Below are 10,438 nucleotides of genomic sequence, written 5' to 3'. Positions count from 1 at the left end.
TTAACCAGGTAGGCCAGTTCTCATTTACAACTGTGACCTGGCCAAGATAAAGGAAAGCAGTGCGACAAAGACAACAACACAGAGTTACACATGGAATAAACAAACCTACAGTCAATAACAGAATAAAAAAATCTATGTACAGATGTAGTAAGATTAGGGAGGTAAGGCAATGGGATTCTCTGCCTCCAACCCTATTACAGGGGCTGAGTCACTGGCTTACTGGTGCTTTTCCATGCCGTCCCTAGGAAGGGTCACTTGCGTCACTGACGTGATCTTCCTGTCCTGGTACTCCTACCCTTGGGTTGTGCCGTGGCGGAGAACTTTGTGGGCTATACTCGGCCTTGTCTCGGGATGGTAAGTTGGTGGTTGAAGATATCATTCTTGTGGTGTGGGTGCTGTGCTTTTGCAAAGTGGGTAGGGTTATATCCTGCCTATTTGGCCCAGTCCGGGGGTATCATCGGATGGGGCCACAGTGTCTCCCGACCCCTCCTGTCTCAGCCGCCAGTATTTATGCTGCAGTAGTTTATGTGTCGGGGGCTAGGGTCAGTCTGTTATATCTGGAGTATTTCTCCTGTCTTATCCGGTGTCCTGTGTGAATTTAAGTATGCTCTTTCTAATTCTCTCTCTCTTTCTCTCTTTTTCCCTCATTCTTTCTTTCTTTCTTTCTCTTTTGGAGGACCTGAGCCTTAGGAACATGTCTCAGGACTACCTGGCCTGATGACTCCTTGCTGTCCCCAGCCCACCTGGCCGTGCTGCTGCTCCAGTTTCAACTGTTCTGCCTGCGGCTATGGAACCCTGACCTGTCCCAGACCTTCTGTTTTCAACTCTCTAGAGACAGCAGGAACGGTAGAGATACTCTGAATGATCGGCTATGAAAAGCCAACTGACATTTACTGCTGTCCAGGTGCTGACCTGTTGCACCCTCGACAACCACTGTGATTATTATTATTTGACCCTGCGGGTCATCTATGAACATTTTAACATCTTGGCCATGTTCTGTTATAATCTCAACCCGGCACTTGAGTACAAGTGCACTGATCGGTACGCTGATGCTTAAAGTTAGTGAGGGAGATATAAGTCTCCAGCTTTAGTGATTTTTGCAATTCGTTCCAGTCATTAGCAGCAGAGAACTGGAAGGAAAGGCGGCCAAAGAGGTGTTAGCTTTGGGGATGACCAGTGAAATATACCTGCTGGAGCGCGTGCTACGGGTGGGTGTTGCTATGGTGACCAGTGAGCTGAAATAAGGCGGGGCTTTACCTAGCAAAGACTTATAAATGACCTGGAGCCAGTGGGTTTGACAACAAATACGTAAAGAGGGCCAGCCAACTAGAGCGTACAGGTCACAGTGGTGGGTAGTATATGGGGCTTTGGTGACAAAACGGATGGCACTGTGATAGACTACATCCAATTTGCTGAGTAGAGTGTTGGAGGCTATTTTGTAAATGACATCGCCAAAGTCAAGGATCGGTAGGATAGTCAGTTTTACGAGGGTATGTTTGGCAGCATGAGTGAAGGAGGCTTTGTTGTGAAATAGAAAGCCAATACTAGATTACATTTTGGATTGGAGATGCTTAATGTGAGTCTGGAAAGAGAGTTTACAGTCTAACCAGACACTTAGGTATTTGTAGTTGTCCACATATTCCAAGTCAGAACCGTCCAGAGTAGTGATGCTGGGCGGGCGGGTGCGTGCGGGCAGAAATCAGTTGAAGAGCATGCATTTCATTTTACTAGCATCTAAGAGCAGTTGGAGGCCGCGGAAGGAGTGTTGTATGGGATTGAAGCTCATTTGGAGGTTTTTTAACACAGTGTCCAACGAAGGGCCAAATGTATACATAATGGTGTCTTCTGTGTAGAGGTGGATCAGAGAATCACCAGAAACAAGAGCGACATCATTGATATATACAGAGAAAAGAGTCGGCCCAAGAATTGAACCCTCTAACACCCCCATAGAGACCGCCAGAGGTCTGGACAACAGGCCCTCCGATTTGACACTGAACTCCATCTGAGAAGAAGTTGGTGAACCAGGCAATGCAGTCATATGAGGAACCAAGGCTATTGAGTCTGCCGATAAGAATGCAGTGATTGAGTCGAAACCCTTGGCCAGGTCGATGAAGACGGCTGCACAGTACTGTCTTTTATCGATGGCTGTTATGATATCGTTTAGTACCTTGAGTGTGGCTGAAGTGCACCCATGACCAGCTCGGAAACCAGATTGCACAGCGGAGAAGGTACGGTGGGATTTAAAATGGTTGGTGATCTGTTTGTTAACTTGGCTTTCGAAGACTTTAGAAAGGCAGGGCAGGCTGGATATAGGTCTGTAACAGTTTGTGTCTAGAGTGCCTCCCCCTTTGAAGAGGGGGATGACCGCAGCAGCTTTTCAATCTTTAGGGATCTCAGACGATACAAAAGAGAGGTTGAACAGGCTAGTAATAGGGATTGCAACAATTTTGGTGGATAATTTTAGAAAGATAGGGTACAGATTGTCTAGCACAGCTGATTTGTAGGGGTCCAGATTTTGCAGCTCTTTCAGAACATCAGCTATCTGGATTTGGGTGAAGGAGAAGCTGGGGGGGGGGCTTGAGCAAGTTACTGCGGGGGCTGCAGAGCTGTTGGCCGAGATAGGGCTAGCCAAGTGGAAAGCATGGCCAGCCGTAGAAAAATGCTTACTGAAATTCTCAATTATCGTAGATTTATTGGTGGTGACAGTGTTTCCTAGCCTCAGTGCAGAGGGCAGCTGGGAGGAGTTACTCTTTTTCTCCATGGACTTTAGTGTCCCAAAACTTTTTGGAGTTAGTGCTACAGGATGCAAATTTCTGTTTGAAAAAGCTAGCCTTTGCTTTCCTAACTGACTGTGCATATTGGTTCCCGAATTCCCTGAAAAGTTGCATATCGTGGGGGCTATTCAATGCTAATGCAGTACGCCACAGGATGTTTTTGTGCTGGTCAAGGGCAGTCAAGTCTGGAGTGAACCAAGGGCTATATCTGTTCTTAGTTCTATGTTGTTTGTATTGTGCATGCTTATTTAAGATGGTGAGGATATCACTTTTAAAGAACAACCAGGCATCCTCTACTGACGGGATGATGTCAATGTCCTTCCAGAATACGCGGGCCAGGTCGATTAGAAAGGCCTACTCACTGAAGTGTTTTAGAGAGCGTTTGACAGTTATGAGGGGTGGTCGTTTGACCGCGGACACAGGCAATGAGGCAGTGATCGCTGAGATCCTGGTTGAAGACAGCAGAGGTGTATTTAGAGGGCAAGTTGGTCAGGATGATGTCTATGAGGGTGCCCCTGTTTACGGATTTAGGGTTGTACCTGGTAGGTTCCTTGATAATTTGTGTGAGATTGAGGGCATCTAGTTTAGATTTTAGGACGGCCAGGGTGTTAAGCATATCCCAGTTTAAGTCACTTAACAGAACGAACTCTGAACATAGATGGTGGGCAATCAATTCCCATAGGGTGTCCAGGGCACAGCTAGGGTCTGAAGGGGGTCTATAACAAGCGGCAACGGTAAGAGACTTCTTTCTGGAAAGGTGGATTTTTAAAAGTAGGAGCTCGAACCGTTTGGGCACAGACCTGGATAGTATGACAGAACTCTGCAGGCTATCTCTGCAGTAGATTGCAACTCTGCCCCGTTTGCCAGTTCTATCTTGATGAAAAATGTTGTAGTTGGGGATGGACATTTCTGAATTTTTGTTGGCCTTCCCAAGCCAGGATTCAGACACGGCTAGGACATCAGGGTTGGCGGAGTGTGCTAAAGCAGTGAACAAAACAAACTTAGGGAGGAGGCTTCTGATGTTAACATGCATGAAACCAAGGCTTTTACGGTTACAGAAGACAACAAATGAGAGTACCTGGAGAATATGTGTAGTACCGGGGGCTACAGGGACTGGGTTAACCTCTACATGAGGAACAGAGGAGGAGTAGGATAAGGGTACGACTAAAGGCTATAAGAACTGGTCGTCTAGTGCATTGGGTACAGAGAATAAAAGGAGCAGATTTCTGCGCTTGGTAGAATAGATTCAGGGCACAATGTACAGACAAGGGTATGGTAGGATGTGGGTACAGTGGAGGTAAACCTAGGCATTAAGTGACAATGAGAGAGGTTGCATCTCTGGATGCACCAGTTAAGCCAGATGAGGTCTGGGACAAAAGAGGGAGTGGGACAAAAGAGCTATCTAAGGCATGTTCAGCAGGACAGTGAAAATAAAACAATAAGAACTAACCAAAACAGCAGTAGACAAGGTATATTGACATTAGAGAGGCATAAAGCAATCACAGGTGTTGATAGGGAGAGCTAAGACAACGATGGGTAAATGGCGATGACTGGCCAGAGAGGGTCAGTTAGGTACACACAGGACCTGAATTCGAGGCGGGGGCCGACAGATTAACAAAATGAGGTACTATGTTAGTGAACAGTGAGAGCATAGAACTCAGAAATAGCCAATAGGCCTATAACTTCCATCATCAACTAAGTAAAATACATAGGACCAAAGCCAACTAATAAAAACAAGAAAAGAATATCCTGATGAAAAATCTGGTTATTTCAATCACATTAATCTCTCTTCTCCACCTGTCTGCCTCCCTTCCTATCTGTCTCAGTGGCGATTTTAGCATGTAAATCTTGGTGGGACAAACTCCCCAAAACTTTTTTAGGTGCATGCCAGCAAAGCCACTACAAAACACAACACTGAACAATACATTAATAGCACTATAATGGTGACAAACTGTTAGGGCCTACATAAAGCTGTCCCAACAGCAGAGCTTTCTTTTCAGCACCATGGAGTGAATCCTTACCACCGCTACACCTGGATATCAGCGGAGCCTTTTCTGACAGCGAAACAGTTAATTCAGCCTAGTGTAACACCTTTTTAAAAAAAACATAGCTGATATGGCTGACTTGCTTAAACAAATGTGGTTTCTACTGACAATTGAAATATACAAACTATGGCATATGGGAACGATGAGTGGATAAGAGGCAATCCGTAATTTAGATTAAGTGATTAATGAACAAGCTAAAAACGGACGTAGTCAACATAACTATTTGTTCAGCACTTTTAAGATGTACATCGACAGAATTCAGAACATGGGCTGTTCTTAATATATTCTTCCTGTTTACCAAGTCAGAACCGTAGAATAAATAAAGGGGGCATATAAGCAGACAATGAAGGCTCTTCCAATATTCAATGATGACAAGTGTTTAATTTGAGCTGGATCTGGACGGAACAGGATCCGGCACCTCTCAGATTTGACTTTGTTTGTTCCGGCAGCTATTTGCCCAGATCCGGTACCTCTCGTACTGTAGACATTCTAATAAAAGCGATCAGCATTAAATCACGTTGCCTCCTCGTTATTTCTCCTGCACCCCCAGAAAGACCATCATGCAAAAGCGTGGTGATCCTTCTTTGTAATCATCCTATCCTGCCACACTGATTCCAGACCTGCTCTCTTATTTGTACATAAAGGTTATGGCGAGGGCCAATGGGGTAAGTAACTGATCTTGACACAGGTCTTGGTAGTGGTGATCAGCTACTGAAAAGGTCCCTACGTAATCACGTCACATGGCCTAGTCTAGTCGTCTCCCTACTCAATTTGAATCGTGGGAAAGACAAATAAAATATTGATAAGAAAAGGCAATCAAGTTTAACATTTTTAAAGTCCAAAAATCCAGAGAAAGATGGTGAATTGAACCCAGAATGAGCCAGAGAACTGTCAGTGCCAGAGGAAAGGAGTGAGGGGCAAACTGTTCCTGATGGCGACGCTAATCCCGCCAGTTCAGCATCACCAGCGGCACTTCCACTAGCAAGTAGGCCTACTAGTGAGTCAGACTCAGCGGGAGAGGGAGACGGGGAGCTGTGGGGGAGGGGAGCAGTGCATACACCGACGAAGTGCTCGGAGGTGCAATTTTCAGTTCAAGAACAAGCAAACTTGTCAAGGCTTGTATGGCTTGTCAAGAATTCAAAGTTGGGCTGTACAACATGCAAAAAGGTAGGGAGCATCGGTCTATAAATGACCGGAGGGATTAAACTAACATCCTATGCATTGTAAAAGAAGCTACAACAAAGAGCCCTCAGGTTTTTGAACATGCCTGAACCAAGGCTCATTTGGTGGCAGCAAGCGTTGTAGCTAAATAGGACACCCAGGTTAACACAGATTTTTTTTTCTTCTGACACTACAGCCAGAGTCTTCAGAACAGCCTTAGAAGGGGGCTAAACATCACAGTCACATGCCCAGTCATGGCTTTGAGCAAGAAGTTGACTCTCAGTAGTTAAATGGACTTGACATTGGTAGAGTCATTGTGGGAGTTTTTGAAAACTAAGGTAGGAAATAATTTTTCCTTACCTTCACAGCACAGAACAAGTTTGGAATGTGAATATGTTCTTCATATTATCACATCGGCAGGAGGCCTATATATTCTCATATGTGTGTTCTGCTGTAGCCTACAAAGATTTCTTTAATTTGAAGTCATATTCCGACATTGTGATATTTGTTCTACTACTACATTAATGTCTTGAAAATTATATGAAATTCAGGTATTGTACGCCCAACTGCTGGGCATGTGTGCATGTGGCAGGTGTTCTGCAGTGTCGTCTTGTAACGGCCGTTGTCGGTGGAAGAAGGTGAGGACCAAGGTGCAGCGTGGTAAGTGTTTTTATAACAAAACAACAAAGAAACAACCCGAAACAGTTCTGTCTGGTGCAGACACACAAAGACTGAAAACAACCACCCACCAAAACACAATTGAAAACAGGCTACTTAAATATGGTTCTCAATCAGGGACAACGATTGACAGCTGCCTCTGATTGAGAACCATACCAGGTCAAACACAGAAATAGAAAATCATAGAAAAAACAACATAGACTGCCCACCCAACTCACGCCCTGACCATACTAAAACAAAGACAAAACAAAGGAACTAAGGTCAGAACGTGACACGTCTAAAATTGTCGCTGTACATTGATGTCTATAAAATTAGGCGAAAAGAAATGTGGACTTGTGTAAGCCCCGCAGCTATACTCAAGTATGTGGGCATACTGCAGTGACGTCTAAAATGCTTTGAATTAATAAGCATCTTGGAGAGTGCTGTCCATTTCACCTCCATAGAGAGTAGGCTACTTGGAGAGTGCTGTCCGTTTCACCACCATAGAGAGTAGGCTACTTGGAGAGTGCTGTCCGTTTCACCACCATAGAGAGTAGGCTACTTGGAGAGTGCTGTCCGTTTCACCTCCATAGAGAGTAGGCTACTTGGAGAGTGTTGTCCGTTTCACCTCCATAGAGAGTAGGCTACTTGGAGAGTGGTGTCCGTTTCACCTCCATAGAGAGTAGGCTACTTGGAGAGTGCTGTCCATTTCACCTCCATAAAGAGTAGGCTACTTGGAGAGTGCTGTCCGTTTCACCTCCATAGAGAGTAGGCTACTTGGAGAGTGCTGTCCGTTTCACCACCATAGAGAGTAGGCTACTTGGAGAGTGCTGTCCGTTTCACCACCATAGAGAGTAGGCTACTTGGAGAGTGCTGTCCGTTTCACCTCCATAGAGAGTAGGCTACTTGGAGAGTGTTGTCCGTTTCACCTCCATAGAGAGTAGGCTACTTGGAGAGTGGTGTCCGTTTCACCTCCATAGAGAGTAGGCTACTTGGAGAGTGCTGTCCATTTCACCTCCATAAAGAGTAGGCTACTTGGAGAGTGCTGTCCGTTTCACCTCCATAGAGAGTAGGCTACTTGGAGAGTGCTGTCCGTTTTACCACCATTGAGAGTAGGCTACTTGGAGAGTGCTGTCCGTTTCACCACCATAAAGAGTAGGCTACTTGGAGAGTGCTGTCCGTTTCACCTGCATAGAGAGTAGGCTACTTGGAGAGTGCTGTCCATTTCACCTCCATAGAGAGTAGGCTACTTGGAGAGTGCTGTCCATTTCACCACCATTGAGAGTAGGCTACTTGGAGAGTGCTGTCCGTTTCACCACCATAGAGAGTAGGCTACTTGGAGAGTGCTGTCCGTTTCACCACCATAGAGAGTAGGCTACTTGGAGAGTGCTGTCCGTTTCACCACCATAGAGAGTAGGCTACTTGGAGAGTGCTGTCCGTTTCACCACCATAAAGAGTAGGCTACTTGGAGAGTGCTGTCCGTTTCACCACCATAGAGAGTAGGCTACTTGGAGAGTGCTGTCCATTTCACCACCATAGAGAGTAGGCTACTTGGAGAGTGCTGTCCGTTTCACCACCATAGAGAGTAGGCTACTTGGAGAGTGCTGTCCGTTTCACCTCCATAGAGAGTAGGCTACTTGGAGAGTGCTGTCCATTTCACCACCATTGAGAGTAGGCTACTTGGAGAGTGCTGTCCGTTTCACCACCATAGAGAGTAGGCTACTTGGAGAGTGCTGTCCATTTCACCACCATTGAGAGTAGGCTACTTGGAGAGTGCTGTCCATTTCACCACCATAGAGAGTAGGCTACTTGGAGAGTGCTGTCCGTTTCACCTCCATAGAGAGTAGGCTACTTGGAGAGTGCTGTCCATTTCACCACCATAGAGAGTAGGCTACTTGGAGAGTGCTGTCCGTTTCACCTCCATAGAGAGTAGGCTACTTGGAGAGTGGTGTCCGTTTCACCACCATAGAGAGTAGGCTACTTGGAGAGTGCTGTCCGTTTCACCTCCATAAAGAGTAGGCTACTTGGAGAGTGCTGTCCATTTCACCACCATTGAGAGTAGGCTACTTGGAGAGTGCTGTCCGTTTCACCTCCATAGAGAGTAGGCTACTTGGAGAGTGCTGTCCATTTCACCACCATAGAGAGTAGGCTACTTGGAGAGTGCTGTCCATTTCACCACCATTGAGAGTAGGCTACTTGGAGAGTGCTGTCCGTTTCACCACCATAGAGAGTAGGCTACTTGGAGAGTGCTGTCCGTTTCACCACCATAGAGAGTAGGCTACTTGGAGAGTGCTGTCCATTTCACCACCATTGAGAGTAGGCTACTTGGAGAGTGCTGTCCGTTTCACCACCATTGAGAGTAGGCTACTTGGAGAGTGCTGTCCATTTCACCACCATTGAGAGTAGGCTACTTGGCTGCTACGTTGTGTTTGACACTTTTTTCTCAATGTGCTCAATGTGTTCCGTTACCTCAGAGCCCCTCGGATAATCTCCCCCAATCTCCCCCACACCCACACTCACTACGGGACCTCCCGATTTACTAATTACACACTGATGATGACATTTCTCTAAAACAGGTTATGTGCACCATCAAGTCAGAACAGTAGGCTAAGTCATGAGGTGAAAAGGGACTAAATTATTTGGGTGAGGCACATGGGCTACTAACAGCTTACATTTAGTTTTACTTTCTTAGCTACAGTATACATATCTTCCTGGCATATTACCTAATTTGTTTGAATTATTTTCTCTCCCATCCGGGCTTGGGAGAGGCGAAGGTCAAGAGCTGTGCATCCTCTGAAACACGACCCCGCCAAGCTGCACTACTTCTTGACACATTGTTCCTTAACCCGGAAGCCAGCCGCACCAATGTATTGGAGGAAACACTGTACACCTGGCGACAGTGTCAGCATGCATTGCACCCGGACCGCCACAGGAGTCACTAGAGCACGATGGGACAAGGACAACCCGGCAGGACAAAACCTCCCCTAACCCAGACGACGTTGGGCCAATTGTGCGCCGCCACATGGGTCTCCCGTTTGCGGCCGGCTGCTGGGATCGAATCAGGATCTGTAGTGACGCATCTACCACATTACTTATGCAGCAGCCTACAATACATTTTTGGACTCACCTTGTTGTGCTGTGCTCACCTGAACAGGACGGTGGCACAGCAGTCCCTCTCGCGGGCATAATCTGTCATGAAACTTTGTCATCAAAGTCTGGCATTCTCTGGATTTATGGTGCTTTCAAGACAACTGGACAACAAGGTTGACAACTCTGAAAAAAAACAAGGTTGAATCGTGACTTCAGCGATCGTCAGGTTGGAGCTCTAGAAAGAGGCCCGAGTTCCCGACTTGGAATCCTGAGTTGGTTGACCATTCAAAACTTATTTTCCCAGTCAGAGCTACATTTTTTCAGAGTTCCCAGTTGTCTTGAACTCACTGGTCTGAGATTTCCCAGTTCCGAGTTTCCAGTTATTTTGAACATGGCAGAAGTCATGATGGACTGACAGCATGGCCAATGTATTCAACCTTTTCTGGCCCATGGTGTTGCATGTGAATGTTGATCCTTGTTATCTTGGAAAATAGACCCTTAAACTTGGACCACACACCCTCTCCACTCAATAGCAGGCTAGTGATTGCTTTGCAACGCTTGCCGTTAGCCACTGATTCCTTCCAAACCACACATTGTTGAATTTGCGATTTTCAACTTGTTGTGTATTGTTTATGTCCAATGGCCAATGAGCACCGATACGTTTTATCAATCATTTGTCTTCATATGTCAAGGATAGAAAATAATTTGCCA

This window comes from Oncorhynchus clarkii, chromosome 3 (assembly GCF_045791955.1).
Source record: "Oncorhynchus clarkii lewisi isolate Uvic-CL-2024 chromosome 3, UVic_Ocla_1.0, whole genome shotgun sequence".
NCBI lineage: Eukaryota > Metazoa > Chordata > Actinopteri > Salmoniformes > Salmonidae > Oncorhynchus > Oncorhynchus clarkii.
This window is presented reverse-complemented; position numbering follows the sequence as displayed.